The sequence below is a fragment of the Oncorhynchus kisutch genome, linkage group LG9 (assembly GCF_002021735.2).
Source record: "Oncorhynchus kisutch isolate 150728-3 linkage group LG9, Okis_V2, whole genome shotgun sequence".
NCBI classification, from domain to species: domain Eukaryota; kingdom Metazoa; phylum Chordata; class Actinopteri; order Salmoniformes; family Salmonidae; genus Oncorhynchus; species Oncorhynchus kisutch.
In genome coordinates this window covers 43479498-43502650 of record NC_034182.2, presented here as the reverse complement: position 1 = coordinate 43502650, position 23153 = coordinate 43479498, and the positions used below count along the sequence as shown (strand labels likewise).

General features: G+C 50.4%; 1 pseudogene; it reads right to left on the bottom strand.

The window, feature by feature from the left end:
- Nucleotides 1-520: 520 nt before the first annotated feature.
- Nucleotides 521-23153, bottom strand: part of LOC116375239 (FRAS1-related extracellular matrix protein 2-like) — a 65532-nt pseudogene continuing 42899 nt past the window's right edge.

Below are 23153 nucleotides of genomic sequence, written 5' to 3'. Positions count from 1 at the left end.
CAATTAGCCTATCAGAAGCTGCTAAAGCCACAATGAGGACATAGTCCTACCGAGCAAGTTTTCAAAAATCATTGGGTACATCGTACGAAAAACATCAGAGTAATCTGAAATAGGGGCATAGTTCATGTTCAAATTCACAACATAACATACAAAGGCATTTCATCATTAAGACCTTTCGGAAATGATATCTGGAGGGTGAAAATCCCCAAACATTCCCTTCAACTCAGAGTTAATATCATCTCCCCCTGTCTGATATCTTAACTTTCTCTACCCCACAAAATCTAAAGGTGGAAATGTCCTGCTTCAGGTCATAATGGGCCTCTGTACACGCCTATGTTGACATTCCTCCCAAAAATCTGCCGTTTCCAGCTACAATAGTCATTAACAACATTAACAATGTCTACACTGTATTTCTGATCAATTTGATGTTATTTTAATGGACAACAAATGTGCTTTTCTTTCATAAATAAGGACATTTTTAAGTGACCCCAAAATTTTGAACGGTAGTGTGTATTTGTGGTTACACCACATAACTATCTTTGTGGCAATGGTCCCCTGGAAAAGTAGAAAGAAGAGGAGGAGGAGGAAGAAGAGGAAGATGAAGAGGAGGAAGAGGAGGAGAAAGAGGAGGAAGAGGAGGAGAAAGAAGTGGAGGAGGAGGAAGAGGAGGAGGGGGAGTAAGAAGGGGAGGAGGAGGAGGAAGAGAAAGAAGAGGCGGCGGAAGAAGAGGAGGAAGAGAAAGAAGAGGAGGAGGAAGAGGTGGAGGAGGAGAAAGTAGAGGAGGAGGAAGAAGAGGAGGAGGAGGAGGAGGAGGAGGAGGAGGAGGAGGAGGAGGAGGAGGAGGAGAAAGAAGAGGAGGAGGAGGAGAAAGAAGAGGAGGAGGAGGAGGAGGAGGAGGAGGAGGAGGAGGAGGAGAAAGAAGAGGAGGAGGAGGAGAAAGAAGAGGAGGAGGAGGAGGAAGAAGAGGAGGAGGAGGAGAAAGAAGAGGAGGCGGAGGAGGAGGAGGAGGAGGAGGAGAAAGAAGAGGAGGAGGAGGAGGAGGAAGAAGAAGAGGAGGAGGAGGAGAAAGAAGAGGAGGAGGAGAAAGAAGAGGAGGAGGAGGAAGAGAAAGAAGAGGAGGAGGAGGAAGAGGTGGAGGAGGAAGAAGAGGAGGAGGAGGAGAAAGAAGAGGAGGAGGAGGAAGAGAAAGAAGAGGAGGAGGAGGAGGAGGAAGAAGAGGAGGAGGAGGAGAAAGAAGAGGAGGAGGAGGAAGAGAAAGAAGAGGAGGAGGAGGAAGAGGCGGAGGAGGAAGAAGAGGAGGAGGAGGAGTAGGAGGAAGAAGAGGAGGAGGATGAAGAGGCAGAGGAGGAGAAAGTAGAGGAGGAGGAAGAAGAGGAGGAGGGGTAATAATCAGAACTCGTTACACCTCTGAACTATCTGCATCACTACCTTCTCCTCTCCTGTTCCTCCCATCTCCTCCTCTTCCTCTTCTTTCTCCTCCTCCTCCTTCTCTCCTGTTCCTCCCATCCCCTCCTCTTCCTCTTCTTTCTCCTCCTCCTCCTCCTCCTCTCCTGTTCTTCCCCTCCTCTCCTCCTTGGGGCAATGCTCTCCTTGAGGAAGAGGTGAAACAAGAGGAGGAGAGGCAATCCGCGGAGCTCCTAACAAACACAGCGTACACCACCACCCCTCCCAGACACCCTACTACCAGCACCACCACCGCCAGTGTCACGGACGCCTTGGCCCCATCCAAGGTCTCCCTTTCTGGGCTTCCCATCGGACCTTCCCCCCTCTCCTGGAGCTCCCAGTCCATCAGGGGACCTTCGGCCCAGCTCTGCCCGAGGCTGGGCGCTCTCTGCAGGTGGACATGTCGGAGGTTGGTCCCCCTGTCCTGGCCCTCTCCTCTCGCTTTCTCTGGAGCTGCTCTCTTCTGGCGCCCCCTACTGGAGATGACGTGGTGCTGCAGGAACAGACTCCGCTTGCCGACAGCGTGATTGTGGTTGTTGTAGTTGCGGTTGCCGTGGTCCCTGGAGCGCACGGTGTAGACAGCATGGATGTACCACTCATGACCAGCAGCCACCTGATGGAAGAGATGGATGAAGGGAGGAGCGATGTGGTTGTCTGACCGAGCTATCTTAAGATAAATGCACTTATTGTAAGTAGCTATTGATAAATGACAAAAAATGTAAATGTAGATGTAGGGAGGATAGAAGGAAGAGTGGAGGGAGAGAGGAGGAAGAGAGGAGGGAGAGAGGAGGGAGAGAGGAGGAAGAGAGGAGGAAGAGAGGAGGGAGAGAGGAGGGAGAGAGGAGGAAGAGAGGAGGAAGAGAGGAGGAAGAGAGGAGGGAGAGAGGAGGGAGAGAGGAGGGAGAGAGGAGGAAGAGGAGGGAGAGGGGAGAGAGGGGGAGAGAGGAGGGAGAGAGGAGGGAGAGAGGAGGGAGAGAGGAGGGAGAGAGGAGGGAGAGGAGGAAGAGAGGAGAGAGGAGGGAGAGAGGAGGGAGAGAGGAGGAAGAGAGGAGGGAGAGAGGAGGAGGGAGAGAGGAGGGAGAGAGGAGGGAGGAGGAGGAGAGAGAGGAAGAGAGGAGGAAGAGAGGAGGAGAGAGAGGAGGAAGAGAGGAGGGAGAGAGGAGGAAGAGAGGAGGGAGAGAGGAGGAGAGAGAGGAGAGAGGAGGAAGAGAGGAGGGAGAGAGGAGGAAGAGAGGAGGGAGAGAGGAGGGAGAGAGGAGGGAGAGAGGAGGAAGAGAGGAGGGAGAGAGGAGGGAGAGAGGAGGGAGAGAGGAGGGAGAGAGGAGGGAGAGAGGAGGAAGAGAGGAGGAAGAGAGGAGGAAGAGAGGAGGGAGAGGAGGAGAGAGAGGAAGAGAGGAGGAAGAGAGGGAGGGAAGAGAGGAGGGAGAGAGGAGGAGAGGGAGGAAGAGAGGAGGAAGAGAGGAGGGAGAGGAGGAGGGAGGAGAGAGGAGGAAGAGGAGGGAGAGAGGAGGAAGAGAGGAGGAGAGAGGAGGAAGAGAGGAGGGAGAGAGGAGGGAGAGAGGAGGAAGAGAGGAGGGAGAGAGGAGGAAGAGAGGAGGGAGAGAGGGAGAGAGGAGGGAGAGAGGAGGGAGAGAGGGGGAGAGAGGAGGGAGAGAGGAGGAAGAGAGGAGGGAGAGAGGAGGAAGAGAGGAGGGAGAGAGGAGGGAGAGAGGAGGAGAGAGGAGGGAGAGAGGAGGAAGAGAGGAGGGAGAGAGGAGGGAGAGAGGAGGGAGAGAGGAGGGAGAGAGGAGGAAGAGAGGAGGGAGAGAGGAGGAAGAGAGGAGGGAGAGAGGAGGAAGAGAGGAGGAAGAGAGGAGGAAGAGAGGAGGGAGAGAGGAGGAAGAGAGGAGGAAGAGAGGAGGGAGAGGAGGGAGAGAGGAGGAAGAGAGGAGGGAGAGAGGAGGAAGAGAGGAGGGAGAGAGGAGGGAGAGAGGAGGGAGAGAGGGGAGAGAGGAGGGAGAGAGGAGGAAGAGAGGAGGGAGAGAGGAGGAAGAGAGGAGGGAGAGAGGAGGGAGAGAGGAGGAAGAGAGGAGGGAGAGAGGAGAAGAGAGGAGGGAGAGAGGAGGAGAGAGGAGGGAGAGAGGAGGGAGAGAGGGGGTTTATATGTATGTAGTGGAGATTACAATTTTTTATTCAAAGTGAAAGCTTTGACTGACTGACTGACTGGCTGGCTGACTGACTGGCTGACTGGCTGGCTGACTGACTGGCTGATTGACTGGCTGACTGGCTGATTGACTGGCTGACTGGCTGACTGGCTGAGTGGACTGACTGGCTGACTGGCTGACTGGCTGAGTGGACTGACTGGCTGAGTGACTGACTGGCTGACTGGCTGAGTGGACTGACTGGCTGACTGACTGACTGGCTGAGTGGACTGACTGGCTGACTGGCTGACTGGCTGACTGACTGGCTGATTGACTGGCTGACTGACAGACTGACTGGCTGAGTGGACTGACTGGCTGACAGACTGACTGGCTGACAGACTGACTGGCTGACTGGCTGACTGGCTGATTGACTGACTGGCTGACTGACTGACTGACTGAGTGGCTGACTGACTGGCTGAGTGGACTGACTGGCTGAGTGGACTGACTGACTGACTGACTGACTGACTGACTGGCTGACTGACTGGCTGACTGGCTGACTGACTGGCTGAGTGGACTGACTGACTGACTGGCTGACTGACTGGCTCATTGATTAACTGACTGATTGGCTGATTGACTGGCTGAGTGGACGGACTGACTGACTGACTGGCTGAGTGGACTGACTGGCTGAGTGGACTGACTGACTGACTGACTGGCTGACTGATTGGCTGACTGGCTGACTGGCTGAGTGGACTGACTGACTGACTGGCTGACTGACTGGCTCATTGATTAACTGACTGATTGGCTGATTGACTGGCTGAGTGGACGGACTGACTGACTGACTGGCTGACTGGCTGACTGGCTGAGTGACTGACTGGCTGACTGACTGGCTGACTGGCTGACTGGCTGACTGGCTGACTGACCTGGAAGAGAGGAGCTGAGGAGAGGCTGAACCCGTCAGCATCAGGTTGAGAGACCAGGGGGAAAGCACCGGGTGTGTCCCCAGCCAGACGGGCCTCAAATCGGATACCTCCAAACTCTACCTCCTGGCTCTCTGGCTCAGCCTTGTCCTGGGAGAGGGAGAGGTGAGAGGGAGCAAGTGGGGGGCGGGGGAGTGAGAGAGGGGAGGGGGAGTGAGAGAGAGAGAGAGAGAGAGAGAGAGAGAGAGAGAGAAGGAGAGCCAGAGACAGAGAGAGAAAGAGAGGGAGAGAAGAGGGGGAGTGAGAGAGAGAGAGAGAGAGAGAGAGAGAGAGAGAGGGAGAGAAGAGGGGGGAAAACAGAAATCCTGTTGTTGGTTTAACAATTTTATAATGTTGATAAAGCACACACAGACACACACAGACACACACTGTACACATTGTTACATACCAGTATCTTCAGCCTGTAGAGCAGAGACGAGGCATCGGCAAGGCAACCGTACTCTCCGTTGCCGGGGCGATATTTTGGTATGTAGCCCTCAGCGCCGGTACACAGGAAGACCTGCTGTATGTGACACTGGAAGGAGTTGCCTAGCGACTGGACGGGGTCAACCATCACACGACCGTAGATCACAGCATCTAGGAGGAGAGGGACAGGTAGGGTGATGACATTTAAAATACCCAGATGCAGGACAAACGGATCACTTTGCCAGACAGTGTACTGTACATTAATCATACGCGGGACAGTGTACTGTACATTAATGCCCTCCCCACATACACACACAACCCCCTTCCTGGTGTAGTGATAAACCCCCTCATGGTGTAGTGACAAACCCCCTCCCCCTCATGGTGTAGTGATAAACCCCCTCATGGTGTAGTGATAAACCCCCTCATGGTGTAGTGATAAACCCCCTCATGGTGTAGTGATAAACCCCCTCATGGTGTAAGTGATAAACCCCTTATGGTGTAGTGATAAACCCCCCTCATGGTGTAGTGATAAACCCCCTCATGGTGTAGTGATAAACCCCCTCATGGTGTAGTGATAAAACCCCTCATGGTGTAGTGATAAACCCCCCTCATGGTGTAGTGATAAACCCCCTCATGGTGTAGTGATAAACCCCCCTCATGGTGTAGTGATAAACACCCTTATGGTGTAGTGATAAACCCCCCTCATGGTGTAGTGATAAACCCCCTCATGGTGTAGTGATAAACCCCCTCATGGTGTAGTGATAAAACCCCTCATGGTGTAGTGATAAACCCCCCTCATGGTGTAGTGATAAACCCCCTTATGGTGTAGTGATAAACCCCCCTCATGGTGTAGTGATAAACCCCCTCATGGTGTAGTGATAAACCCCCTCATGGTGTAGTGATAAAACCCTCATGGTGTAGTGATAAACCCCCCTCATGGTGTAGTGATAAACCCCCTCCCCCTCATGGTGTAGTGATAAACCCCCTCATGGTGTAGTGATAAAACCCCTCATGGTGTAGTGATAAACCCCCCTCATGGTGTAGTGATAAACCCCCTCCCCCTCATGGTGTAGTGATAAACCCCCTCATGGTGTAGTGATAAACCCCCCTCATGGTGTAGTGATAAATCCCCCTCATGGTGTAGTGATAAACCCCCCCCATGGTGTAGTGATAAATCCCCCTCAGGGTGTAGTGATAAACCCCCTCATGGTGTAGAGATAAACCCCCTCCCCCTCATGGTGTAGTGATAAACCCCCTCATGGTGTAGTGATAAACACCCCTCCCCCTCATGGTGTAGTGATAAACCCCCTCATGGTGTAGTGATAAACCCCCCTCATGGTGTAGTGATAAATCCCCTTCAGGGTGTAGTGATAAACCCCCTCCCCCTCATGGTGTAGTGATAAACCCCCCTCATGGTGTAGTGATAAACCCCCTCATGGTGTAGTGATAAACCCCCTCCCCCTCATGGTGTAGTGATAAACCCCCCTCATGGTGTAGTGATAAACACCCCTCCCCCTCATGGTGTAGTGATAACCCCACTCATGGTGTAGTGATAAACCCCCTCCCCCTCATGGTGTAGTGATAAACCCCCCTCATGGTGTAGTGATAAATCCCCTCCCCCTCATGGTGTAGTGATAAATCCCCTCGTGGTGTAGTGATAAACCCCCTCCCCCTCATGGTGTAGTGATAAACCCCCCTCATGGTGTAGTGATAAACCCCCTCCCCCTCATGGTGTAGTGATAAACCCCCCTCATGGTGTAGTGATAAACCCCCTCATGGTGTAGTGATAAACCCCTCTCATGGTGTAGTGATAAACCCCCTCATGGTGTAGTGATAAACCCCCCTCATGGTGTAGTGATAAATCCCCTCATGGTGTAGTGATAAACCCCTCTCATGGTGTAGTGATAAACCCCCCTCATGGTGTAGTGATAAACCCCCTCCCCCTCATGGTGTAGTGATAAACCCCCTCCCCCTCATGGTGTAGTGATAAACCCCTCCCCCTCATGAGGTAGTGATAAACCCCCTCATGGTGTAGTGATAAACCCCCTCCCCCTCATGGTGTAGTGATAAACCCCCTCATGGTGTAGTGATAAATCCCCCTCATGGTGTAGTGATAAATCCCCTCGCCCTCATGGTGTAGTGATAAACCCCCTCCCCCTCATGGTGTAGTGATAAACCCCCTCATGGTGTAGTGATAAACCCCTCATGGTGTAGTGATAAATCCCCCTCATGGTGTAGTGATAAACCCCCCTCCCCCTCATGGTGTAGTGATAAACCCCCTCCCCCTCATGGTGTAGTGATAAACCCCCTCATGGTGTAGTGATAAACCCCCCTCATGGTGTAGTGATAAAGCCCCCTCATGGTGTAGTGATAAACCCCCCTGATAAACGGTACCACTACACCCCTGTAGTCTACTAAACCCAACGGTACCACTACACCCCTGTAGTCTACTAAACCCAACGGTACCACTACACCCCTGTAGTCTACTAAACCCAACGGTACCACTACACCCCTGTAGTCTACTAAACCCAACGGTACCACTACACCCCTGTAGTCTACTAAACCCAACGGTACCACTACACTCCTGTAGTCTACTAAACCCAACGGTACCACTACACCCCCGGTAGTCTACTACCGTACCACTAACGGGTGGTAACCCAACGTACACTACACCCTGTAGTCTACTAAACCCAACGGTACCACTACACTCCTGTAGTCTACTAAACCCAACGGTACCACTACACCCCCGGTAGTCTACTATACCCAACGGTACCACTACACCCCCGGTAGTCTACTAAACCCAACGGTACCACTACACCCCCGGTAGTCTACTAGACCCAACGGTACCACTACACCCCCGGTAGTCTACTAGACCCAACGGTACCACTACACCCCCGGTAGTCTCCTAAACCCAACGGTACCACTACACCCCTGTAGTCTACTAAACCCAACGGTACCACTACACCCCCGGTAGTCTACTAGACCCAACGGTACCACTACACCCCCGGTAGTCTACTAGACCCAACGGTACCACTACACCCCCGGTAGTCTACTAGACCCAACGGTACCACTACACCCCCGGTAGTCTACTAAACCCAACGGTACCACTACACCCCCGGTAGTCTACTAAACCCAACGGTACCACTACACCCCCGGTAGTCTACTAAACCCAACGGTACCACTACACCCCCGGTAGTCTACTAGACCCAACGGTACCACTACACCCCCGGTAGTCTACTAGACCCAACGGTACCACTACACCCCCGGTAGTCTACTAAACCCAACGGTACCACTAACGAGCGACTAATGTGTATGGAGAGGTTCACAACCATGTTTCAGTGTAGTAGGGCTCTTTATTTACTTAGTTAGGTCTTTAACTGTCTGTCTTCTACAAGTTTAGCTGGAATTTTAACCCGAAAGGGTTTTGAGAAACTTAACTGATTGTCGAAAGGCCTATGACATTGGCCTACGTCTCGTGTTGCTCTGCAACGAATATCAGAATCTCAACAGCGATTGGAGAAGTGGTTAAGTTAGATGAGGAGCAGCGGTGAACAGCAATCTTCAAGTCTTTCCACAGATTTTCAATGAGATTCTGGTCTGGTCTTTGGCTGGGCCACTCAAAGCCTTTCACATTCTTGTTCTGAAGCCATTGCAGCATTGCTTTGGCTGTGTGCTTGGGGTCATTGTCCTGTTGGAATGTAAATCTTCACACCAGTCTAATGTTGTTTGCACTCTGAAGCAGGTTCTCTTCAAGGATTTGAATGTATTTGGCTTCATTCATTGTTCCCTATATCCTTACCAGTCTCCCAGTCGCTGAAAAGCATCCCCATAGCATGATGCTGCCACCACCATGCTTCACGGTAGGGTTGGTGTTAGATGGGTGATGAGCTTTGTCTGGTTTTCTCCAGACATAGGGCTTTCACGTGCCAAACTCCAGGCATGCTGTCATGTGCCTTTTTCTCAGGAGTGGCTTCTGTCTGGCCACTCTCCCAGAAAGCCCAGATTGGTGAAGTGCTGCAGAGACTGTTGTCCTTCTGGAAGGTTCTTCCATCTCAGATAAAGAACTCTGTAGTTCTGTCAGAGTGGTCATTGGGTTCTTGGTCACCTCCCTGACCAAGGTCCTTCTTGCCTGGTTCCTCAGTTTGGTTGGACGGCCAGCTCTAGGCAGAGAGTCTGGGTAGTTCCATATTTTTTCTCTTTCCCAAAGATGGAGAACACTGTGCTCTTGGAAACTTTCAACGCTGTAGAAATGGTTTTATACCCTTCCCCAGATAAAGAATTATGATGAGGCATAGGTTATATCAGAGATCTACAGACAGTTCCTTGGAATTTGTGGTATAGTTTCTGCACTGTCGACCGTGGGACCTTATATAGACAGGTGTGTGTCAAGGATGATCAAAGGCGATTGGATGAACCTGAGCTCCATTTGGAGTGTCATAGCAAAGGGCCGAATAATTATGTAAATGAGATATTTCTGTATTTCATTTTTAGTACGTTATGGGGTATTGTGTGTAGGTGGGGAATTAAAAAAAATCTATGTTGAATTCAGGCTGTAACAACAACATGTGGAATAAGTCGAGGGGTTGTAAATACCTTCTGAAGGCTCTGTACCAGTCAAGGGGTGTGAATACCTTCTGAAGGCTCTGTATCAGTCAAGGGGTGTGAATACTTTCTGAAGGCTCTGTACCAATCAAGGGGTGTGAATACCTTCTGAAGGCTCTGTACCAGTCAAGGGGTGTGAATACCTTCTGAAGGCTCTGTACCAGTCAAGGGGTGTGAATACCTTCTGAAGGCTCTGTACCAGTCAAGGAGTGTGATTACCTTCTGAAGGCTCTGTATCAGTCAAGGGGTGTGAATACCTTCTGAAGGCTCTGTACCAGTCAAGGGGTGTGAATACCTTCTGAAGACTCTGTACCAGTCAAGGGGTGTGAATACTTTCTGAAGGCTCTGTACCAGTCAAGGGGTGTGAATACCTTCTGAAGACTCTGTACCAGTCAAGGGGTGTGAATACCTTCTGAAGGCTCTGTACCAGTCAAGGGGTGTGAATACCTTCTGAAGGCTCTGTACCAGTCAAGGGGTGTGAATACCTTCTGAAGGCTCTGTATCAGTCAAGGGGTGTGAATACTTTCTGAAGGCTCTGTACCAGTCAAGGGGTGTGAATACCTTCTGAAGGCTCTGTACCAGTCAAGGGGTGTGAATACCTTCTGAAGGCTCTGTACCAGTCAAGGGGTGTGAATACCTTCTGAAGGCTCTGTATCAGTCAAGGGGTGTGAATACCTTCTGAAGGGTCTGTACCAGTCAAGGAGTGTGAATACCTTCTGAAGGCTCTGTACCAGTCAAGGGGTGTGAATACCTTCTGAAGGATCTGTACCAGTCAAGGGGTGTGAATACCTTCTGAAGGCTCTGTATCAGTCAAGGGGTGTGAATACCTTCTGAAGGCTCTGTATCAGTCAAGGGGTGTGAATACCTTCTGAAGGCTCTGTATCAGTCAAGGGGTGCGAATACCTTCTGAAGGCTCTGTACCAGTCAAGGGGTGTGAATACCTTCTGAAGGCTCTGTATCAGTTAAGAGGTGTGAATACTTTCTGATGGCTCTGTATCTTTTCATAAGCACAACATGACTGCAAGAGACAGGTTGGAATGTCTGCCTTAAATACGGGGACAAATCAACCTTTTATTCTAAATCAGTGGTGTTTGAATTTCTTGACAAGATTCGGGAACGTGATTGTTTAGTTGCGGAACGTGGGACATAGGGCCAAAATGCGGGACTGTCCGATACAATCCTGGACATGTGGTCACTTGAGGGACAGAGTGAAGGGGGGGGGGGAATAATTGAGTGTGTGTGTGTTCTAGGTGTCTGTGTTGTGCGTACCTTTACTAAAAGCTATGTCGTCATCCTGTCCGAATCCCATGGACCCATCAGACAGCCAAAGTTCTCTCTTAGACAACAACACCAGGACTGTGTTCAGACTGAACTCTACTGGGACTGGATCACTAACCTGGAAGAGCGAAAGAGAGAAAAAGAGGGCTTTTATTCTGAAACAAAGACTTTTATTTTGAAACGTACATACAGATTCCGATGGGACTGGACCACTGACCTGGAGGGGTGTGGAGTGAGAGAGAGAGTGAAAGATAGAGAGAAAGGTAGAGAGAGAAAGAGAGCGAGAAAGGTAGAGAGAGCAATAGTGTAGACGATCATAGTAAGCACATGAATGTCCTACTAAATATACACTATATATACAAAAGTATGTGGACACCCCTTCAAATTAGCGAATTTGGCTATTTCAGCCACACCGGTCAGGTGTATAAAATCGAGCACACAGCCATGCAATCTCCATAGACAAACATTGGCAGTAGAATGGCCCTGCTGAAGAGCTCAGTGACTTTCAACGTGGCACCGTCATCGGATAACACCTTTCCTTTCAAATTTCTGCCCTGCTAGAGCTGCCCCCGGACAACTGTAAGAGTTGTTATTGTGAAGTGGAAACGTCTAGGAGCAACAACGGCTCAGCCGCGAAGTGGTAGGCCACACAAGCTCACAGAACGGGACCGTCGAGTGCTGAAGCACGTAGAGCTTAAAATTCATAACCGAGTTCCAAACTGCCTCTGGAAACAATGTCAGCACAGTAACTGTTTTGTCGGGAGGATCATGAAATTAGTTTCTGTGGATGAAGAGCCGCACACGAGCCGTGCGCAAAGCCAAACGTCTGCTGGAGTGGTGCTGGAATACCATGCAAGGGCTGGAGTGGTGCTAGAATACCATGTGGGGGCTGGAGTGGTGCTAGAATACCATGTGGGGGCTGGAGTGGTGCTAGAATACCATGTGGGGGCTGGAGTGGTGCTGGAATACCATGCGGGGCCTGGAGTGGTGCTGGAATACCATGCGAGGGCTGGAGTGGTGCTAGAATACCATGAGGGGGCTGGAGTGGTGCTAGAATACCATGTGGGGGCTGGAGTGGTGCTAGAATACCATGTGGGGGCTGTAGTGGTGCTGGAATACCATGAGGGGGCTGGAGTGGTGCTAGAATACCATGTGGGGGCTGGAGTGGTGCTGGAATACCATGAGGGGGCTGGAGTGGTGCTGGAATACCATGTGGGGGCTGTAGTGGTGCTGGACTACCATGTGGGGGCTGGAGTGGTGCTAGAATACCATGTGGGGGCTGTAGTGGTGCTGGAATACCATGTGGGGGCTGGAGTGCTGCTGGAATACCATGCGAGGGCTGGAGAGAAGCTGGACTACCATGAGGGGGCTGGAGTGGTGCTGGACTACCATGAGGGGGCTGGAGTGGTGCTAGAATACCATGTGGGGGCTGGAGTGGTGCTAGAATACCATGTGGGGGCTGGAGTGGTGCTGGAATATCATGAGGGGGCTGGAGTGGTGCTAGAATACCATGCGAGGGCTGGAGAGGTGCTGGACTACCATGCGGGGGCTGGAGTGGTGCTGGACTACCATGAGGGGGCTGGAGTGGTGCTAGAACACCATGCGAGGGCTGGAGAGGTGCTGGAATACCATGCGAGGGCTGGAGAGGTGCTGGACTACCATGCGGGGGCTGGAGTGGTGCTGGACTACCATGAGGGGGCTGGAGTGGTGCTAGAATACCATGCGAGGGCTGGAGAGGTGCTGGAATACCATGCGAGGGCTGGAGAGGTGCTGGACTACCATGCGGGGGCTGGAGTGGTGCTGGACTACCATGAGGGGGCTGGAGTGGTGCTAGAATACCATGCGGGGGCTGGAGTGGTGTAAAGCTCACTACCATTGGACTTTAGAACAGTGGAAACATGTTCTCTGAAGTGATGAATCACACGTCACTATCTGGCAGTCTGACGGACATATCTGCGTTTGGCGATTCCAGGAGGACGCTACCTGCCGAATGCATAGTGCCAACTGTAAGGTTTGGTGGAGGAGGAATAATGGTCTGGGGATGTTTTTCGTGGTCCGGGCCCCTTAGTTCCAGTGATGGGAAATCTATAGAATACAATGACATTCTAGATGATTCTGGACTTCCAACTTGTGGCAACAGTTTGGGGAAGACCCTTTCCTGTTTCAGCATGACAATACCCCCGTGCACAAAGCGAGGAACATGCAGAAATGGTTTGTCGAGATAAGTGTGGAAGAAGGCCTGCACAGAGCCCTGACCTCAACCCCAGCGAACATCTTTGGGATGAATTGGAACAGCGACCTCACTAATGCTCTTGTGGCTGAATGGAGCAAGTCCCCACAGCAATGTGGAAAGCCTTCCCAGAAGAGAGGAGGCTGTTATAGCAGCAATGTTCCATCATCTAGTGGAAAGCCTTCCCAGAAGAGAGGAGGCTGTTATAGCAGCAATGTTCCATCATCTAGTGGAAAGCTTTCTCAGAAGAGTGGAGGCTGAGTGGAGGCTGTTATAGCAGCAATGTTCCTACATCTAGTGGAAAGCCTTCCCAGAAGAGAGGAGGCTGTTATAGCAGCAATGTTCCATCATCAATGTTCCATCATCTGCCTCATTGCCTGGAGGCCACGGAAGGAGTGTTGTATGGCATTGAAGCTTGGATCACTGCCTCATTGCCTGTATCCGCTACGGAGCCGCAGTCAAACGACCACCCCTCATCACTGTCAAGCGCTCCCTAAAACACTTCTGTGAGCAGGCCTTTCTAATCGACCTGGCCCGGGTATCCTGGAAGGACATTGACCTCATCCCGTCAGTTGAGGATGCCTGGTCATTCTTTAAAAGTAACTTCCTCACCATTTTAGATAAGCATGCTCCGTTCAAAAAATGCAGAACTAAGAACAGATACAGCCCTTGGTTCACCCCAGACCTGACTGCCCTCGACCAGCACAAAAACATCCTGTGGTGGACTGCAATAGCATCGAATAGTCCCCGTGATATGCAACTGTTCAGGGAAGTCCGGAACCAATACACGCAGTCAGTCAGGAAAGCTAAGGCCAGCTTCTTCAGGCAGAAGTTTGCATCCTGTAGCTCCAACTCCAAAAAGTTCTGGGACACTGTGAAGTCCATGGAGAACAAGAGCACCTCCTCCCAGCTGCCCACTGCACTGAGGCTAGGTAACACGGTCACCACTGATAAATCCATGATTATCGAAAACTTCAATAAGCATTTCTCAACGGCTGGCCATGCCTTCCGCCTGGCTACTTCAACCTCGGCCAACAGCTCCGCCCCCCCCGCAGCTCCTCGCCCAAGCCTCTCCAGGTTCTCCTTTACCCAAATCCAGATAGCAGATGTTCTGAAAGAGCTGCAAAACCTGGACCCGTACAAATCAGCTGGGCTTGACAATCTGGACCCTCTATTTCTGAAACTATCTGCCACCATTGTCGCAACCCCTATTACCAGCCTGTTCAACCTCTCTTTCATCTCGTCTGAGATCCCCAAGGATTGGAAAGCTGCCGCAGTCATCCCCCTCTTCAAAGGGGGAGACACCCTGGACCCAAACTGTTACAGACCTATATCCATCCTGCCCTGCCTATCTAAGGTCTTCGAAAGCCAAGTCAACAAACAGGTCACTGACCATCTCGAATCCCACCGTACCTTCTCCGCTGTGCAATCTGGTTTCCGAGCCGGTCATGGCTGCACCTCAGCCACACTCAAGGTACTAAACGACATCAAAACCGCCATCGATAAAAGACAGTACTGTGCAGCCGTCTTCATCGACCTCGCCAAGGCTTTCGACTCTGTCAATCACCATATTCTTATCGGCAGACTCAGTAGCCTCGGTTTTTCGGATGACTGCCTTGCCTGGTTCACCAATTACTTTGCAGACAGAGTTCAGTGTGTCAAATCGGAGGGCATGCTGTCCGGTCCTCTGGCAGTCTCTATGGGGGTGCCACAGGGTTCAATTCTCGGGCCGACTCTTTTCTCTGTGTATATCAATGATGTTGCTCTTGCTGCGGGCGATTCCCTGATCCACCTCTACGCAGACGACACCATTCTATATACTTTCGGCCCGTCTCTGGACACTGTGCTATCTAACCTCCAAACAAGCTTCAATGCCATACAACACTCCTTCCGTGGCCTCCAACTGCTCTTAAACGCTAGTAAGACCAAATGCATGCTTTTCAACCGGTCGCTGCCTGCACCTGCATGCCCGACTAGCATCACCACCCTGGATGGTTCCGACCTAGAATATGTGGACGTCTATAAGTACCTAGGTGTCTGGCTAGACCGCAAACTCTCCTTCCAGACTCATATCAAACATCTCCAATCGAAAATCAAATCAAGAGTCGGCTTTCTATTCCGCAACAAAGCCTCCTTCACTCAAGCCGCCAAGCTTACCCTAGTAAAACTGACTATCCTACCGATCCTCGACTTCGGCGATGTCATCTACAAAATGGCTTCCAACACTCTACTCAGCAAACTGGATGCAGTCTATCACAGTGCCATCCGTTTTGTCACTAAAGCACCTTATACTACCCACCACTGCGACTTGTATGCTCTAGTCGGCTGGCCCTCGCTACATATTCGTCGCCAGACCCACTGGCTCCAGGTCATCTACAAGTCTATGCTAGGTAAAGCTCCGCCTTATCTCAGCTCACTGGTCACGATGGCAACACCCATCCGTAGCACGCGCTCCAGCAGGTGTATCTCACTGATCATCCCTAAAGCCAACACCTCATTTGGCCGCCTTTCGTTCCAGTACTCTGCTGCCTGTGACTGGAACGAATTGCAAAAATCGCTGAAGTTGGAGACTTTTATCTCCCTCACCAACTTCAAACATCAGCTATCTGAGCAGCTAACCGATCGCTGCAGCTGTACATAGTCTATTGGTAAATAGCCCACCCTTTTCACCTACCTCATCCCCGTACTGTTTCTATTTATTTACTTTTCTGCTCTTCTGCACACCAATATCTCTACCTGTACATGACCATCTGATCTTTTATCACTCCAGTGTTAATCTGCAAAATTGTAATTATTTGCCTACCTCCTCATGCCTTTTGCACACATTGTATATAGACCCCCCCTTCGTTTTCTACTGTGTTATTGACTTGTTAATTGTTTACTCCATGTGTAACTCTTTGTTGTATGCTCACACTGCTATGCTTTATCTTGGCCAGGTCGCAGTTGCAAATGAGAACTTGTTCTCAACTAGCCTACCTGGTTAAATAAAGGTGTTCTCAACTAGCCTACCTGGTTAAATAAAGGTGAAATAAAAAATAAAAAAATAAAAAAAAGTTTAGTCTCATGATTTCTCAACCTTGCAGTTCGTTTGCCAATCGGTTGTGCAGCCTTCCCAGAAGAGTGGAGGCTGTTATAGCAGCAATGTTCCAACATCTAGTGGAAAGCCTTCCCAGAAGAGTGGAGGCTGTTATAGCAGCAATGTTCCAACATCTAGTGGAAAGCCTTCCCAGAAGAGAGGAGGCTGTTATAGCAGCAATGTTCCTACATCTAGTGGAAAGCCTTCCCAGAAGAGTGGAGGCTGTTATAGCAGCAATGTTCCAACATCTAGTGGAAAGCCTTCCCAGAAGAGTGGAGGCTGTTATAGCAGCAATGTTCCAACATCTAGTGGAAAGCCTTCCCAGAAGAGTGGAGGCTGTTATAGCAGCAATGTTCCAACATCTAGTGGAAAGCCTTCCCAGAAGAGTGGAGGCTGTTATAGCAGCAATGTTCCAACATCTAGTGGAAAGCCTTCCCAGAAGAGTGGAGGCTGTTATAGCAGCAATGTTCCTACATCTAGTGGAAAGCCTTCCCAGAAGAGAGGAGGCTGTTATAGCAGCAATGTTCCAACATCTAGTGGAAAGCCTTCCCAGAAGAGTGGAGGCTGTTATAGCAGCAATGTTCCAACATCTAGTGGAAAGCCTTCCCAGAAGAGTGGAGGCTGTTATAGCAGCAATGTTCCTACATCTAGTGGAAAGCCTTCCCAGAAGACTGGAGGCTGTTATAGCAGCAATGTTCCAACATCTAGTGGAAAGCCTTCCCAGAAGAGTGGAGGCTGTTATAGCAGCAATGTTCCAACATCTAGTGGAAAGCCTTCCCAGAAGAGTGGAGGCTGTTATAGCAGCAATGTTCCTACATCTAGTGGAAAGCCTTCCCAGAAGACTGGAGGCTGTTATAGCAGCAATGTTCCAACATCTAGTGGAAAGCCTTCCCAGAAGACTGGAGGCTGTTATAGCAGCAATGTTCCAACATCTAGTGGAAAGCCTTCCCAGAAGAGTGGAGGCTGTTATAGCAGCAATGTTCCTACATCTAGTGGAAAGCCTTCCCAGAAGAGTGGAGGCTGTTATAGCAGCAATGTTCCTACATCTAGTGGAAAGCCTTCCCAGAAGAGAGTAGGCTGTTATAGCAGCAATGTTCCATCATCTAGTGGAAAGCCTTCCCAGTAGAGTGGAGGCTGTTATAGCAGCAATGTTCCAACATCTAGTGGAAAGCCTTCCCAGAAGAGTGGAGGCTGTTATAGCAGCAATGTTCCTACATCTAGTGGAAAGCCTTCCCAGAAGAGTGGAGGCTGTTATAGCAGCAATGTTCCTACATCTAGTGGAAAGCCTTCCCAGAAGAGAGTAGGCTGTTATAGCAGCAATGTTCCATCATCTAGTGGAAAGCCTTCCCAGTAGAGTGGAGGCTGTTATAGCAGCAATGTTCCAACATCTAGTGGAAAGCCTTCCCAGAAGAGAGTAGGCTGTTATAGCAGCAATGTTCCATCATCTAGTGGAAAGCCTTCCCAGAAGAGTGGAGGCTGTTATAGCAGCAATGTACCATCATCTAGTGGAAAGCCTTCCCAGAAGAGTGGAGGCTGTTATAGCAGCAATGTTCCTACATCTAGTGGAAAGCCTTCCCAGAAGAGTGGAGGCTGTTATAGCAGCAATGTTCCTACATCTAGTGGAAAGCCTTCCCAGAAGAGTGGAAGCTGTTAAAAGCTCTTGACCACTTTAAGATTTCCACTTTAACCTTCATGGACAATAAAGTTTTAAAAACTTGAACTTGACCTCACCTGTTGGAAGCGTACGTCCAGGCTGAATGAGAGGGGGGGTCTAGGGTGGCAGACCGGGGGGTCAGTGTGCCCCCCCTCAGGGATCAGACAGGGGAGCAGAGCCACCGTGTAGGAGCCAGAGTAGTCACGTACCTGACACAGGTAGATACACACACACACACACACACACACACACACACACACACACACACACACACACACACACACACACACACACACACACACACACACACACACACACACACACACACGGACTTGTAAGTAAGCATTTCACGGTAAGGTCTACACATCTAATCAAATCCAATGTGTTTATAAAGCCCTTCGTACATCAGCTGATATCTCAAAGTGCTGTACAGAAACCCAGCCTTAAACCCCAAACAGCAAGCAATGCAGGTGTAGAAGCACGGTGTCCACCTGTTGTATTCGGCGCATGTGACAAATACAATTTGATTTGAAGGGAGAATGTTGGAGGAGATGCATAGAAAAGTAGGATGTGGTGGAGTGTGTGTGTGTGTGTGTGTGTGTGTGTGTGTGTGTGTGTGTGTGTGTGTGTGTGTGTGTGTGTGTGTGTGGACTCACAGCCAGCTGAGACACAAAGCTCCAGGCCTGCAGGGTGTGTGTGAGGGTGGTCTCAGACCGGACCAGAAATAGAGAGAACAGCAGGCCGGAGTGGGCATCTGATGTTACTACTGAGGACCCTGATACACCTGGGGTGGGGGGGTAGAGAAGGGAGGCAGGGAGGAGAGGTATGGAGGGAGGCGAGGGAGGGAGGGAGGGGTAGAGAAGGGGTGTGAGAGAGGGAGGGAGGAGAGGGAGGGGTAGAGAGGGAGGGAGGGGGGAGAGGGAGGTAGGTAGGTAGGAGAGGTAGGAGGGAGGGGAGGGAGAGGTAGAGAAGGGGTGTGAGAGAGAGGGAGGGAGGAGAGGGAGGAGAGGTAGTGGAGGGAGGGGAAGAGAAGGGGTGTGAGAGAGAGGGAGGGAGGAGAGGGAGGAGAGGTAGTGGAGGGAGGGGTAGAGAAGGGGTGTGAGAGAGAGGGGTGGAGGAGAGGTAGGGGAGGGAGGGGTAGAGAAGGGGTGTGAGAGAGAGGGAACGTTGGCCAATCCCTCCTAAATGACTTGAAGAGGATCTGCCATGGGAGTGCCACATGGTGACATTAGCAGAGTATACTAGAAATTGTAAACATTCTGGTAGTACCTGGGTGCGACAGGATAAAGTGTCCCCGGAAACGAGCCTCTGTCCTGAAGGTGACCACCAGACGTCCCTCTCCGTTGATACGCATGCTGGTGGGGTGCAGAGAGCCTGGAGAGAGAGAGGGAAGTCATGAACTCTCAGTGAAATGCTCAGTGTCTGTCTGTCTATGTTCCAGTGTCTGTCTGTCTGTCTGTCTGTCTGTCTGTCTGTCTGTCTGTCTGTCTGCCTATGTTCCAGTGTCTGTCTGTCTGTCTGTCTGTCTGTCTGTCTGTCTGTCTGTCTGTCTGTCTGTCTGTCTGTCTGTCTGTCTGTCTGTCTGCCTATGTTCCAGTGTCTGTCTGTCTGTCTGTCTGTCTGTCTGTCTGTCTGTCTGCCTATGTTCCAGTGTCTGTCTGTCTGTCTGTCTGTCTGTCTGTCTGTCTGTCTGTCTGTCTGTCTGTCTGTCTGTCTGTCTGTCTGCCTATGTTCCAGTGTCTGTCTGTCTGTCTGTCTGTCTGTCTGTCTGTCTGTCTGTCTGTCTGTCTATGTTCGTCTGTCTGTCTGTCTGTCTGTCTGTCTGTCTGTCTGTCTGTCTGTCTGTCTGTCTGTCTGTCTGTCTGTCTGTCTGTCTGTCTGTCTGTCTGTCTGTCTGTCGGTCTCTACTGTCTGTCTGTCTGTCTGTCTGTCTGTCTGTCTGTCTGTCTGTCTGTCTGTCTGTCTGTCTGTCTGTCTGTCTGTCTGTCTGTCTGTCTGTCTGTCTGTCTGTCTGTCTGTCTGTCTGTCTGTCTGCCTATGTTCCAGTGTCTGTCTGTCTGTCTGTCTGTCTGTCTGTCTGTCTGTCTGTCTGTCTGTCTGTCTGTCTGTCTGTCTGTCTGTCTGTCTGTCTGTCTGTCGGTCTCTACTGTCTGTCTTGTCTGTCTGTCTGTCTGTCTGTCTGTCTGTCTGTCTGTCTGTCTGTCTGTCTGTCTGTCTGTCTGTCTGTCTGTCTATGTTCCAATGTCTGTCTGTCTATGTTCCAATGTCTGTCTGTCTATGTTCCAGTGTCTGTCTGTCTATGTTCCAATGTCTGTCTGTCTATGTTCCAATGTCTGTCTGTCTATGTTCCAGTGTCTGTCTGTCTGTCTATGTTCCAGTGTCTGTCTGTCTATGTTCCAGTGTCTGTCTGTCTGTCTGTCTATGTTCCAGTGTCTGTCTGTCTATGTTCCAGTGTGTGTCTGTCTGTCTGTCTATGTTCCAGTGTGTGTCTGTCTGTCTGTCTGTCTGTCTGTCTGTCTGTCTGTCTGTCTGTCTGTCTGTCTGTCTGTCTGTCTGTCTGTCTGTCTGTCTGTGTTCCAGTGTCTGTCTGTCTATGTTCCAGTGTCTGTCTGTCTGTCTGTCTGTCTGTCTGTCTGTCTGTCTGTCTATGTTCCAGTGTCTGTCTGTCTATGTTCCAGTGTGTGTCTGTCTGTCTGTCTATGTTCCAGGGTGTGTGTGAGCCTGCGTTCCATCCGTTCCTGTCCGTCCTTGTGTCTGCCTACCTTGCAGCGGAGCATTGGGAGGGCTGCCTATCCCGTCACGCCACAGGATAGACGTGTCATAGGTGAAGGTCAAGCGGAGGTCAGATCGGAGGTCAAAGGTGAGCCAGCCGCCAGGGGCCGACGGGGAGTGGAACACGTAGGAGACGAATAGAGGGACACGTAACGTCACATACGACTGGACCGCATTCAGGACCTAAAGACAGGAGAATGGATGGAGACACGTTGATGAAAACAGGGGAATGGAGACAGACACGTTGAGGACCTGAAGACAGGAGAATGGATGGAGACACGTTGATGAAGACAGGAGAATGGATGGAGACACGTTGAGGACCTAAAGACAGGAGAATGGAGACACGTTGATGAAGACAGGAGAATGGATGGAGGACACGTTGATGAAGACAGGAGAATGGATAGAGACACGTTGATGAAGACAGGAGAATGGAGACAGACACGTTGAGGACCTGAAGACAGGAGAATGGAGACACGTTGATGAAGACAGGAGAATGGATGGAGACACGTTGATGAAGACAGGAGAATGGAGACAGACACGTTGAGGACCTGAAGACAGGAGAATGGATGGAGACACGTTGATGAAGACAGGAGAATGGAGACAGACACGTTGAGGACCTGAAGACAAGAGAATGGATGGAGACACGTTGATGAAGACAGGAGAATGGAGACAGACACGTTGAGGACCTGAGGACAGGAGAATGGATGGAGACACGTTGATGACCTGAAGACAAGAGAATGGATGGAGACACGTTGATGACCTGAAGACAAGAGAATGGATGGAGACACGTTGAGGACCTGAAGACAGGAGAATGGATGGAGACACGTTGAGGACCTGGAGACAGGAGAATGGATGGAGACACATTGATGACCTGAAGACAGGAGAATGGATGGAGACACGTTGATGAAGACAGGAGAATGGAGACACGTTGATGACCTGAAGACAGGAGAATGGAGACACGTTGATGACCTGAAGACAGGAGAATGGAGACAGACACGTTGAGGACCTGAAGACAAGAGAATGGATGGAGACACGTTGATGAAGACAGGAGAATGGAGACACGTTGATGACCTGAAGACAGGAGAATGGAGACAAGTTGATGCCATGAAGACAGGTGAATGGATGGAGACACGTTGATGAAGACAGGAGAATTGAGACACGTTGATGACCTGAAGACAGGAGAACGGAGACACGTTGAGGACCTGAAGACAGGAGAATGGAGACACGTTGAGGACCTGAAGACAGGAGAATGGATGGAGACACGTTGAGGACCTGAAGACAGGAGAATGGATGGAGACACGTTGATGAAGACAGGAGAATGGATGGAGACACGTTGATGACCTGAAGACAGGAGAATGGATGGAGACACGTTGATGACCTGAAGACAGGAGAATGGATGGAGACACGTTGATGACCTGAAGACAGGAGAATGGATGGAGACACGTTGATGACCTGAAGACAGGAGAATGGATGGAGACACGTTGAGGACCTGAAGACAGGAGAATGGATGGAGACATGTTGAGGACCTGAAGACAGGAGAATGGATGGAGACATGTTGAGGACCTGAAGACAGGAGAATGGATGGAGACACGTTGATGAAGACAGGAGAATGGATGGAGACACGTTGAGGACCTGAAGACAGGAGAATGGAGACATGTTGATGACCTGAAGACAGGAGAATGGATGGAGACACGTTGAGGACCTGAAGACAGGAGAATGGAGACACGTTGATGACCTGAAGACAGGAGAATGGATGGAGACACGTTGAGGACCTGAAGACAGGAGAATGGAGACAGACACGTTGAGGACCTGAAGACAGGAGAATGGATGGAGACACGTTGATGACCTGAAGACAGGAGAATGGATGGAGACACGTTGATGAAGACAGTAGAAGTAGAGATAAGGGGAGGAAGTAGAATTAGAGATAAAGGGAGGAAGTAGCATTAGAGATAAGGAGAGGAAGTAGCATTAAAGATAAGGAGAGGAAGTAGCATTAGAGATAAGGAGAGGAAGTAGCATTAGAGATAAGGAGAGGAAGTAGCATTAGAGATAAGGGGAGGAAGTAGAATTAGAGATAAGGAGAAGAAGTAGCATCAGAGATAAGGGGAGGAAGTAGCATTAGAGATAAGGAGAGGAAGTAGCATTAGAGATAAGGAGAGGAAGTAGCATTAGAGATAAGGGGAGGAAGTAGCATTAGAGATAAGGGGAGGAAGTAGCATTAGAGATAAGGAGAGGAAGTAGCATTAGAGATAAGGAGAGGAAGTAGCATTAGAGATAAGGAGAAGAAGTAGCATTAGAGATAAGGGGAGGAAGTAGCATTAGAGATAAGGGGAGGAAGTAGCATTAGAGATAAGGGGAGGAAGTAGCATTAGAGATAAGGGGAGGAAGTAGCATTAGAGATAAGGAGAGGAAGTAGCATTAGAGATAAGGGGAGGAAGTAGCATTACTTAAGAGACACACCCTATCTCCTCAGCCCTCAAATTAAGTGGACACTTCTGATGACGTATCATGACGTCTGACGAGTTGACACTTGCTGGGCGAGGGGGCGAGGGAGGAAGGAATTATTTTTAAATGGATCACCCTTGCCCGGAAAGAT